Source organism: Chlorocebus sabaeus, chromosome 14 (genome assembly GCF_047675955.1).
Source record: "Chlorocebus sabaeus isolate Y175 chromosome 14, mChlSab1.0.hap1, whole genome shotgun sequence".
Taxonomy (NCBI): Eukaryota; Metazoa; Chordata; class Mammalia; order Primates; family Cercopithecidae; genus Chlorocebus; species Chlorocebus sabaeus.
The window spans coordinates 25,717,700-25,731,026 of record NC_132917.1 but is presented as its reverse complement, the minus strand read 5'-3'; the positions used below and the strand labels follow the sequence as shown (position 1 = coordinate 25,731,026).

General features: G+C 41.1%; 1 protein-coding gene and 1 non-coding gene across 2 annotated transcripts in view; both read right to left on the bottom strand.

Moving 5' to 3' along the window:
• RAB10 (RAB10, member RAS oncogene family) overlaps positions 1 to 13,327 on the bottom strand; it is a 106,209-nt gene that overhangs the window by 86,634 nt on the left and 6,248 nt on the right. The gene's annotated exons all lie outside the window — the stretch shown is intronic.
• Positions 11,079 to 11,185, bottom strand: LOC119627373 (U6 spliceosomal RNA). The gene has a single exon (XR_005243576.1). It is a non-coding gene; the product is annotated as a U6 spliceosomal RNA (small nuclear RNA).

The following is a 13,327-nucleotide window of genomic DNA, read 5'->3' as shown; positions in this document are numbered from 1 at the left end:
CTTGAACCCAGGAGGCAGAGGTTGCAATGAGCCAGGATCACGCCATTGCACTCCACCCTGGGCGACAGAGAGACTCTATCTCAAAAAAAAAAAAAAGAAAAAAAAAAGAAAAAGAAGCCGGGTACGGTGGCTCATGCCTGTAATCCCAGCACTTTGGGAGGCTGAGGCAGGCAGATCACGAGGTCAGGAGTTCTAGACCAGCCTGGCCAACATGATGAAACCCTGTCTCTGCTAAAAACACAAAAATTAGCCGGGTGTGGTGGCACACGCCTGTAATCCCAGCTACTCAGGAGGCTGAGGGAGGAGAATCGCTTGAACCCGGGAGGCAGAGGTTACAGTGAGCCGAGACTGTGCCACTGCACTCCAGCCTGGGTAACAGAGTGAGACGCTGTCTCAAAAAATAAAAGAAAAAAAGAAAAGAAATATACACTTGTCCATTAGTATCTAATTTAAGGAAAGCAAAAGCATTTATGTAAGACTAAGATATATAACGAGGTAGATGAACAATACTCCCACTTTGTAAGCACAAATATTTACCAGGAGGTCTCACACCAGCAAAAAATCAAGAATGGTAACGTATTATTCAATGTGAAGTGCTATGATATATAGGACCCACTGAAATCCTCTAATCATGAATTTGCTGAATCACTTGCTGTTTAGTATCTTATAAAATAGTATTCATCAAGAGTATAAGACTGAAATTTAAGACTACATTTCTACTTTGTTCAAAAATCAAAAATACTCCATTTCCTCCCAAGTAAATCAGCCAAGAATTACACATCTAAATTAAAGCTGTCTCCTTTAAATGTCACTGATCTGGATAGCGGTAGAACTACTTGGATTCAATACTACATGCCACTATCCTAAATAACAAAAATCTCATTATTTTGAAGGAGGACTGGATATTTACAAAAACAATAGCAAAATATCATTCAACCCAATTCTACTACATGTTATGAGTTTTTAAAAAGTGGAGTCAAAAATCATTTGAAGTCAAAAATCACCTCACCTTCCAGTTGAGATAGCAGAGAAAGATCTTTCTAACCCCTTCTCTCCAAAGTCACACCAACATAGAAAAAACAAGAAATATAACCTTTTTGGCCATTTCAATGAATAGACATTGCAACTGTAACTACAGTAGATGAAAACAAAGAAGCTTATGACTTCAAGGCCCACTGAAGACACCAGAGAGGAACAAGTCAATTCATTTGGGAGGGTTTAGCAATAAGAGATATCAGACACCAAGGCAGAAAGTGAGGGCTCTCTATAAGGACACCCCAATACATAGCTTCCATCTCACATAGCAATATTGTCAACCCTCGAGACTAAGTAGGCATTTAAAGGCTCATTCTCTAGAAAATCTGCAACAGATACACTCAGGAACACCAAGTTAAATGGAGTATGGGAATGAGACTACAGATAGAGAGATTTGAAAAAATAAGGAGATTAAATACAAATGTGTATAATGAAACTAAAGTTAACCCCACACCTGCCCACCCAAGTTCCTTTAGCTGCTCAGATTCAAGCAAGCAGGCAGTCAAGCTTACATTCTCCTCCCCACACTCGAGGCAGGTGATCTGAGTCTTTCTCTGAAGGAACAGAATGGCTCCAGAAACAAGACCAACAGACATTAATGTTTGGAATCTCTCTCAGTGAAAAGAAAAAAAAAAAAAAAGGCTCATTGTTCCATCATCTTGTAGCAGACCCACCAGTGAAAAACCCTGCCCATGTTTACAGACCTCGAAAACATCTTTTCTTTGAGACTGGGTCTCTCTGTCACCCAGGCTAGAGAACAGTGGCGTGATCATGGGTCTCTACAGCCTCAACCTCCCAGGCTCCAGCAATCTGCTTACGTCTGCCTCTCAAGTAGCTGGGATTACAGGCGTGAACCACCATGATCAGCTAATTTTTTTTTTTTTTTAATTTTTTGAAGAGACGGGGATCTCCCTATGTTGCCCAGGCTGGTCTCAAACTCCTGGGCTCAAGCAATCCTCTTGTCTCAGCCTCCCAAAGTGCTAGGATTACAGGCATAAGCCACCACGTCCTGCTGCAAACATCTTTTTAATGACTTTTTTTTTTTTTGAGACTGAGTCTCGCTCTGTCGTCCAGGCTGGAGTGCAGTGGTGGGATCTCAGCTCACTGCAACCTCTGCCTACCGAGTTCAAGCGATTCTCCTGACTCAGCCTCCTGAGTAGCTGGGATTACAGGTGCACGTCACCATGCCTGGCTAATTTTTGTATTTTTAGTAGAGACAGGGTTTCACCATGTTGATTAGGCTGGTCCTGACCTCCTGATCCGCCTTCCTCAGCCTTCCAAAGTGCTGGGATTACAGGCGTGAGTCACCTCACCGGGCTTTTAATGACTTTTTTTTTTTTTTGAGACAGAGTCTCACTTTGTTGCCCAGGCTGGAGTGCAGTGGCGCGATCTCAGTTCACTGCAACCTCTGCCTCCTGGGTTCAAGCAATTCTCCTGCCTCAGCCTCCCGAGTAGCTGGGACCATAGGAGCTCACCACCACATCAGGCTAATTTTTTTTTTTTTTTGTATTTTTAGTAAAAACGGTGTTTCAACATGTTGGCCAGGATGGTCTCGATCTCTTGATCTCATGATCTACCCACCTTGGCCTCCCCAAGTGCTGGAATTAGAGGTGTGAGCCACCACACCTGGCCTTTAATGACTCATTCTTAATTATGAATGTGCAGCCTGAAATCAACAATCATTTGTAGAAGGCTTTCAAAATAAAATATACAATAAAACAAGGGGGAGGGGGCAAAAAGGGAGGACTTGAAGGGAAGAGAAAACAAGAAATAGAAGAAAGCATCAAATAAGCTATCCTCCAAGAAGAGAAAATAGTACATTCAAAAAACAAGAATTTTAAAAAACAAATTTATGCCAGGCATGGTGGCTCACACTTAAAATCCCAGCACTTTGGGAGGCCAAGGTAGGAGGATCAATTGAGCCCAGGAGTTAAGACCAGCCTGGACAACATAGTGAGGCCCAGTCTCTACAATAAATTTAAAAATTAACCAGATGCAATGGCACATGCCTGTAGTCCTAGCTACTTGGGAGGCCGAGGTGGGAAGATCACTTCAACCCAGGAAGATCACTTAAGCCCGGGAGGTTGAGGCTGCAGAGCCCTGATCACGCCACTGCACTCTAGCCTGGGTGACAGAGAAAGACTGTGTCTCTAAAAAGAAAAATCAAACAAAAAAATTTAAGGACCAGGCACAAGGACTCACACTTGTAATCAATCTCAGCACTTTGGGAGGCTGAGGTGGGACAATCACTTGAGCCCAGGAGACAAAATGAGACCCAAGTATACAAAAAAAAAAAAGAGAGAAAACATTAGCCAGGTGTGGTGGTGGTATGCACCTGTGGTCCCAACCACTCAGGAGGCTGAAGTGGGAGGACTGCTTGGGCCCAGGAGGTTGAGGCTGCAGTAAGACTCTCACAAACCTGGGTGACAGAGTGAAACCCTGTCTCCAAAAAAAAAAAAAAAAAAGGTTAAGGAATAGACAAGAAAAAAACTACTAGAAATTAAAAATATGACAGCTGAAATAAAACCTTCAATATAAAGGTAAAAAGATAAAATCAAAGAACTCTCCCAGGCAGTAGAACAAATTAACAAAGTTGGAAGGACCTGGAAAGGCCCACCAAGTACCCAGAACAATCGATTTATAAAAAAAAGACCCACATACCAAGGTACATAATTATGAAATTTTTTATTAAGAATTTAAAAAATTAGAAATCTTCCAGAGATAAACTAGGCTACTATAAATAAATTATCCTACTAATAAAGGATAAAGAATCAGAATGGTATCAGAACTGTCAGCAACTAGAAGACAACGGAGTAATGTTTTCAAAGTCCTACGGGAAAACTGTTTTCAGCCTAGAACTCTATGCCTTGTCAAACACTCCACTGAGTGAAAAGGGAAGAATTAAGACACCGTCAAACATGGAAAGCCTCAAAACATTTCCTTTACCATGTACCCTTTTAGCAAAAAGCTACAACAGGATGATATGCTCAAAGGGAGTAAACCAACAAACAAAGGTATTGCAAAAAAAACAGGGTATCACATACAGGAGAGACACTTAGGAAATTCCCAAGGCATTAACTGTGCAACCAGGCATAATTAATAACCAGTCCATTATTGAAGCAGGACACAGAAAATATCTAACAGAGAGGTATCCAGGAAAACGATATAAACCAAAAGATTATTTATCTGGTGGTTTGGCTATGCGGAAATTCATTTTGAGAGGTTGCTGGAGTACATAGGAAGATGGAGATTAATCAAATAAAGAGGACTTTTTACTTCAGAGGAAAGGAAATAGAGTAGGCTACTTGACTAAATGGAATATTTATACAGGCATAGTAATGTAACCACTGCATACCAATTTAACAAAGAATTAAAACAGAGTGGGATGAGATTATAAAAGGTTAAAATTCTCATCTAGGCCAGGCACGGTGGCTTATGCCTGTAATCCCAGGCTGAGGCAGGAGGATCACCTGAGGTGAGAATTTCGAGACCAGCCTGGCCAACATGGTGAAACCCCATCTCTACTAAAAATACAAAAATTAGCCAGGCTTGGTGGCACGTGCCTGAAATCCTAGCTACTTGGGAGCTGAGGCAGGAAAACTGCTTGAACCCAGAAGGTGGAAGTTGCAGTGAGCAGAGATCGTGCCACTGCACTCCAGTCTGGGCAACAAGAGTTAAACTCCATCTCAAAAAAAAAAAAAAAGAGGAAAAAAAAACTTTCAGAAAGCACAGTGTAAATTATGGCAAGAGTCAACCACTAAGTCAATTTTCATTCCTGTCGGGTCATACAGGATCTCTGAAACCTTGAGAACACCTACATCATCTGATTAACTATATGAAATTAGGTGAGGGGGAAAGGCCTTCATATTCAATAAATGGTACAGGAGCAACCAGACATCCCTTCCACAAGCAAAAAAAAAAAAAGTCAACCTCAACCTAAACCCTACACCACATACAAAAGTAACTCAAAATAGGGTCACATGTAAAATATAAAACTATAAAACTTTTAGGAAAACACAGAAGAAAATATTTGGGATCTATGACGGACAGAGTTCCTAAACACCAAAAGCATGACCCATAAAAAGAGAGAAAAGTTCAAAAGCATGATTTATAAATCAGACCTCATCGAACTTCCAAAAGTTTGCCCTGTGAAAGCGCATGTGAAGAGGATGAAAAGACAAGCTACAGACTGGAAGAAAATATTTGTAAACCACATATCCAACAAAGGACTAGAATTTTATTTTTTTGAGATAGTCTCACTGTCGCCCAGGCAGGAGTGATCACAACTCACTGCAGCCTCAACCTCCCTGGCCTCAGCTGATCCTCCCATCTCAGTCTCTCAGGTAGCTGGGACTACAGGTGCACACCACCACATCCAGCTAATTTTTTCCTTTTTTTGTAGGGATAGGGTTTCACCATGTTGCCCAAGCTAGTCTCAAGTGACCCACCCACCTAAGCTTCCCAAAGTGCTGGGATTACAGGCAAGAGCCACTGCACCTGGTCAAGACTAGAATTTTAAGGGTACAAAGAACTCTCAAAACTCAACAGTTAAAAAACAATCCAATTAGAAAATGGGCAACCATAGGAACAGACATTTTCCCAAAGATGGCAAATAAGCACATAAAAGGACTTTTCAACACCTTTGGCAATCAGGAAAATGCAAATTAAAAACCACAATGAGATTATCACTACACACTTATCAGAATGACTAAAGTACAAAATAGTATGATAATGTTATCAAATGCTGGTGAGGATGCAGAGAAAGTGCACTCATACACTGCTGAAGATGGGGGTGTAAAATGGTATAGCCATTCTGGAAACAGTCTGGTAGTTTCTTATAAAAGAAAACATGCAATTACTATGTGACCCAACAACTGCAGTTTTGAGTGTTTATTCCAAAGAAATGAACATTTATGATCACACAACCTGTACACAAAATATTCCTAGCAGCTTTATTAAGCTAAAAATTGGAATCAGCCCAGATGTTCCTCAATGGGTGAAGATTAAACTGTGGTACATACCATGAAGTATACTACTCAACAATTAAAAAAAGAAAGAGGAAAAAAAAAAAAAAACTACTGGGCCCAGCACGGTGGCTCACGCCTGTAATCCCAACACTTTGTGAGGCTGAGGCAGGTGAGGCAGATCACCTGAGGTCGGGAGTTCAAGACCAGCCCAGTCAATGTGGTGAAACCCCATCTCTACTAAAACTACAAAAATTAGCTGGGCAAGGTGGTGGGTGCCTGTAATCCCAGCTACTCGGGAGGCTGAGGCAAGGAGAATCACTTGAACCCAGGAGGCAGAGGTTGCAGTGAGCCGAGATCGTGCCATTGCACTCCAGCCTAGGCAACAGAGCAAGATTCTGTCTCAAAAAAAAAAAAAAAAAAAAATGATACACACAACTTGGATTAATCTCCAGGGAATTATACTGAGTTGGGGGGTGGGAGGGAGCCAATCCCAAAAGGTTACATTCTATATGATTCCATTTATATAACATTTGGAAAATGACAAAATTTTAGAAATGGAGGACAGTTTCATAGTTACCAAGATTTGGAGTGTAGAAATATTGGGAGGCTACAATTATAAAAGAACATGAAGGGTCCTTGTTTCTTGGAACTGTTGTAAATTGACTATGGTGGTGGATACATGAACCTATATGAGTGACAAAATTGTGCCAAATTTAATATACACACAAATGAATAAAAATAAAACTGGGGAAATTTTAATAAAGCTGGTGTATTACACCAGATGTCAATATTCTGGTTGTGATGTTATAAGTTTCCCAAAACTGTTACCATTGGAAGAAACCAGGCAAAGTGTACAAGAGATCCCTTTGTATTATCTTTTACAACTACAGAAGAAATTACAATTATCTTAATTAAAATTTCAATTCAAAAAAGTCTGTACAGAAGCATTGCTAATTATATGAAAGAAACAAATCAACACTGTTCTTTGTTCTAATTTTCATATTATGTACTTTTTGGGTCTCCAGAAAAATGGTTTTTCCATTTTCTAATGTTTTACAACCTTGGAAGCTCTGTTTCTGGGTCATATTTGAAACACAGCATTCTAGGCCAGGCGTGGTGGCTCCCACTTATAAATCCCAGCACTCTGGGAGGCTGAGGCAGGAGTACTGATTGAGCCCAGGAGTTCGAAACCAACCTGGGTAACATGGCGAGACCCCGTCTCTGTTAGTTTTTTTTAATCAATAGTAAATAATAAATTTTAAAAAAAAAGAAATGTAGCATTCCATCAATAGATGCTGTTTTCCTCAAAAATATTATTTTTCAGCTCTGGAAAGAAGAATAAACATCAAGCAATCATTTATGCTTGCAACCCAAAATACATCGCACTGCCTTCAAATAAAAACGTTTTTCTCATTTCAGATTTCCCTTAAGACTGAGTTTTCTGCACTAAAATTTTATTCTAATCAACTTTTCAAACTCCCTTTTTTTTTTCTTTGAGACGGAGTTTCGCTCTTGTTGCCCAGGGTGGAGTACAATGATGTGATCTTGGCTCACCACAACCTCTGCCTCCTGGGTTCAAGCGATTCTCCTGCCTCAGCCTTTCTGAATAGCTGGGATTACAGGCATGCGCCACCACGCCTGGCTAATTTTTGTATTTTTGGTAGAAACGGGGTTTCTCCATGTTGGTCAGGCTGGTCTCGAACTCCCGACCTCAGGTGATCCGCCGGCCTCGACCTCCCAAAGTGCTGGGATGACAGGCATGAGCCACCGCACTGGGCCTCAAATTCCTTTTCTTACAATCCAAAGTTAATGAACTAATTTCATAAACCCTCAATTATTCATCCATTTGAAGGAACCACCTCTATGACTTTTATAAGACTTTCAGTCTTCTGGGTTCAGATAACGTCCTGTTAACCTCAACATCCTTTGTAACTCCTTTAAACTTTCTTTTTATATATAAAATAAAGTTTTAAGAAGTTGGCCTTGGTGGCTTGAGAGGTTGAGGCAGGAAGACTGCTTGAGCTCAGGAATTCGATCCAGTCTAGGAAACATAGCAAGACCCTGTCTCTACAAAAATCAAATAAAATAAAAATTAAACTTCTCCTTTATGACTTAACCATCTCAATAGTTTCCCCATGCAAATCTCTTCAGCTAATCCTACAATTCATACTTTGTGCTAAATAATGGTCTCTTATTTGTAAATCAACACTCAACAAGCTCCTACTCCTCTGTTTACAACTACTACGACAGCTCTGCCTGGGCAACCTTCTACTACTAAAAGTTGAAAGAGATTGCCAATATTTCTCCTATCGGTCTCTCCCTTCTGCAAACAAAACAAGAATGGCAGTATTTCCTTTGCCGTGCTTGTGTATCACCATCCATCACAATCCTTGAAAAGAAAATAATTATCCCTAACATCATCGGCTCTTCTCTATTATGCTCTAAGTTGGCAAAGGACAAGTAACCTGAACAAAATCCTTGATATTTTATTCTAAGACTTGTTACTTCCCTATTCTTGCCCCTCCAAAACAAAAACAAAAACAAAAACAAAACCACAGCAACTCTACTTTTCAAATTGAAATTGATGAGCAGGAAGACTATCATTGATTTTTTACACACAACAAAGAAATTCTCAGAATGAGCAATGTGGTTATGAATAAGATTGGCTGTGGATTCTTACAAAAACTCCTGGCCAGGCATGATAGCTCATGCCTGTAATCCCAGCACTTTGGGAGGTCGAGGCGGGCAGATCACCTCAAGTCAGGAGTTTGAGACCAGCCTGGTCAACAGGGCCAAACCCCGTCTCTACTAAAAATACAAAAATTAGCCGGGCATGGTGGCGCATGCCTGTAATCCCAGCTACTTGGCAGGCTGAGGTAGGAGAATCATTTGAACTTGGGAGGTGGAACTTGCAGTGAGCAGTGAGCGGAGATCGGAGATTGATTGCACTCCAGCCTCGGTAACAAAAGTGAAACTCTGTCTCAAAAAAAAAAAAGAAAAAAACAACTAATTAGCCATGTGGCCTTTTGGCCTTCTGAAGTTACTTCACCTCACCAGTCTCAGTTTTCCCACCTTGAAAATTCATTTAAGGGTTCATTCCTGCACTAACATTCTGTGATTCTAACATTCCAAGAAGGTCTATGTAGATACAGACAACAAAAAGACAAAATTGCCTTCAACATCTGAAAGTACAGACCAGTGATATTAAAACATGGGAAAGTACCATAAAGGATCCTCTTGATTCCCAACCACTGGTTAACAGTAGCTAACACCTGGAACAGGAGGGGCTGTCTGCATTCAAATGCTCTTTTAGGAGAGCTGGGTCAAGCGTTAGTTTTTTGGGTTTTGTTGGGCGGTGGGGAAAATATATCTAAAACATTTAGCATTTAAACCGTTTTTTCAAACACAGCATAAAACATAACATTAAATTTGCCACCTTAACCATTTTTAATGTGTACAGTTCAGTAGGTGTTAAGTATATCACACCATTGTGCAACAGATCTCCAGAGTCTTTTCATTTTGCAAAACTGTAATGCACTGTTTTATACTCATTAAACACCTTCCTATTTCCTTCTTCCCCAGTCCCTGGTAATCACCATTCTTTCTGTTTCTATGAATTTGACTTTAGATAGCCTCATATCCATATAAATGAAACCACATAGTATTTGTCTTTTCATGCATTTCAAACATTTTTAAGTGTACAATTCAGTGGCATTAAATTAACACTGTTATACAACCATCATCACTATTTCTCTCTGGAACTTTTTCATCCTCCCAAACTAAAACTGTGCTCATTAAGCAATAACGCCCATTATCCTGTCCCCCAGGCCCTAGTAACCACTATTTCACTAATTTGTCTACTACAGGTACCTCGCACATTATTTGTCCTTTTGTGTCCAACTCATTTTACTTAATAAACTATTTTCAAGGTGCACCCATGTGGTAGTATGTTAGAATTTCCCTCTCTTTTAAGGCTGAATAATATGCCATTTTATGTGTATACCACATTTTGTTTATCCATTCATCCACTGATGAACATGTGAGTTGTTTCCACCTTTCAACTATTGTGAATAATGCTGCTATGAACGCTGGTGTGAAAATAGCTGTTTGAGTCTTTTTTGTTGTTGTTTTGAGACAGGGTCTTGCTCTGTCACCCAGGCTGGAGCACAGTGGCACGATTATCAGCTCACTGCAACCTCCACTTCCCGGGTTCAAGTGATCCTCTTGCCTCAGCCTCCCAAGTAGCTGGTACTACAAGCATGCACCACCATGTACAGCTAATTTTGGGGGATTTCTTGGTAGAGACAGGATCTCACCATGTTGCCCAGGCTGGTCTTGAACTCCTGGGCCCAAGTGATCTGGCCTCCTAAAGTGCTGGGATTTACAAGCATGAGCCACCTTGCCTGGCCCTGTTTGAATCTTTGATTTAAATTATCCTGGATATAACGTGAAGTGAGATCACTAGATCATATGGTAATTTCCTTTTTAATTTTTTGAGAAACCACCCTATTGTTTCTCACTGTGGCTGCACCATTTCACATTCCCACCAGCAGTGCACCAAGGTTCCAATTTCTCTACAACCTTATCACTTGTTTTTGTCTTTTGTTATTATTGTTATAACTATCCTAAATGGTAACAAAATAACATCTCATTGTGGTTTTGATTTGCATTTCCCTAATTATTAGTGATGCTGAACATCTTTCCATGTGCTTATTGGGCATCTGCTTATCTTCTCTGGAGAAATACCTACATAGGCTTTTTTTTTTTTTTTTTTTTTTGAGACAGAGTCTCGCTGTCGCCCAGGTTGGAGTGCAGTGGTGCAATCTCGGTTCACTGCAAGCTCCACCTCCCGGGTTCACGCCATTCTCCTGCTTCAGCCTCCCGAGTAGCTGGGACTACAGGTGCCCGCCACCACGCCCAGCTAATTTTTTTGTATTTTTAGTAGAGACGGGGTTTCACCACGTTAGCCAGGATGGTCTCGATTTCCTAACTTCGTGATCCGCCCGCCTCGGCCTCCCAAAGTGCTGGGATTACAGCCGTGAGCCACTGAGCCTGGTCAGTTTTTTTTTTTAAATAGTAATTATGAAACACTTCACAAATTTGCACATCATCCTTGCGCAAGGACCATACTAATCTTCTCTGTATTGTTCCACCTTTACTATATATGCTACCGAGGCAAGCACTCTGGATAGTTTTTTGGGGTTTTTAAAGATAGAATCTTACTCTGTCATCCAGGTTGAAGTGAGATGGTACAATCATAGCTCACTGTAGCTTCAAACTCCTGGACTCTAGTGACCCTCCCATCTCAACCTCCTGAATAGCTCAGACTACAAGTATGCACCACCACACCCAGCTAATTTTTTATTTAAAAGCTTTTTTTTTTTGTAGAGACGGGGTCTCGCTAAGTTGCCCAGGCTGGTCTCAAACCCCTGAGCTCAAGCTATCCTCCTGCCTCAGCCTCCCAAAGTGCTGGAAATATAGATGTGAGCCACAGCACCCAGCCTAATTAATCGTTTCTAAAATGCAGATTAGTGGAACCAACCTACTCTTCCAAAACTTAGCAGAATCATCCTGACGACAAAATGTATATATTACACCTCTCTTAGGGACAAGAGGCTTTACTAACTTGATTTCTTACATGGAACCCAGAGACTCCAATTCCCAATGAAAAATATTCCCTGTGAAAAAAGGAATAAGCCTAGTGGTGGAGAAAGGATTAATGACACTGAAAGGTAGCACATCCAGTATATAAACAGCCCACTAAAAACCTGTGCTTTGAACTTGTAATTCCCCCATCACTAAGTAATGCATTCCTGAGCTCATACTACCAAGATGGTTATGGTCAAATCAACAACTGAAATCTTCTCACCAAAAGTTGTAATTCTCTTAAGACTACTTTTCAAACCTTTCCATTTTTTTCTTTTTCTTTCTTTATTTTTTTTTTTTTGAGATGGAGTTTTGCTCTTGTTGCCCAGGTTGGAGTACAATGGCGCGATCTTGTCTCACCGCAACCTCCACCCCCCAGGTTCAAGCGATTCTCCACCGATTCTCCTGCCTCAGCCTCCCGAGTAGCTGGGATTACAGGCATGTGCCACCACGCCCGGCTAATTTTTTATTTTTGGTAGAGAGAGGGTTTTACCACGCTGGCCAGGCTGGTCTCGAGCTCTGACCTTAGGTGATCTGCTTGCCTTGGCCTCCCAAAGTGCTGGGATTACAGGCGTGAGCCATTGCACCCGGCCCCAACCTTCCAATTTCTTAGAGCAGTCTTGCCCTATTAAGCCAAACAGTTAACATTCCTTTTTTTTTTTTTTTTTTTTTTTTTTTTGAGTCAGAGTCTCACTCTTGTCGCCCAGGTTCGAGTACAGTGGCATGTGCTCGGCTCACTGCAATCTCCACCTCCTGGGTTCAAGCAATTCTTCTGTCTCACAGCCTCCCAAGTAGCTGGGGAAACAGGCACGCACTACCATGCCCGGCTAATTTCTGTATTTTTAGTAGAGATGGGGTTTCACCGTGTTGGCCAGGCTGGTCTTGAACTCCTGACCTCTGCTGATCCACCTGCCTTAGCCTCCCAAAGTGCTGGATTACAGGCGTGAGCCACTGCTCCTGGTCACAGCTAACATTCCTAAGTCTGATCCCAATCTACTTCATATAATGATCAGAAAGTAGGTAAAAAGGAAAAATTTTAAATAAGCTACCGCCAATTCGTATTAAGAGGATCTTGATTGTACCACCTGTCTGCCTACCTGCCTGCCTTCATTAATTACTTATGGTGCATCCATTAAGTGCAGGTACTCTTCCAGGTGTTTAGCACATGAGGGGAAAAAAAAAAAAAGACAAAGACTTCTGCCCTTGTGCAACTTATATTCTGGTGCCCTTGGATGCGTTTTGAAATCGGTTGAGTATAACATACCAGTAATTTGTTCTTTGCAGCAGTCTCCAATAAATCTGACCATTTATATAACACATAATTTCTAATATGGATGTATGAGAATTGAAAATATATAGAAAAATTCAAACACAGTAGTCTTTGTGAACACCATCCTATAAATCTATAAAAATTATTTCTTCAAAAAACCAATAGCCAGTAAGAAATTTAAATGACCGCACCTAAAATAATGAGGGCCTGCCTTATTCTGGCAGTCAGGTCCTTCTGAACACCTGCAAGATAACTACTTCCATACAAACCTCGGGATGTTGTTTTTGTTTTTTCACACAGAGTCTCGCTCTGTCACCCAGGCCGGGGTACAGTGGCGTGATCCAAGCTCACCGCACCCTTGAATTCCTGGACTTAAGTGATCCTCCCACCTCAGCCTCCCCTGTAGCTA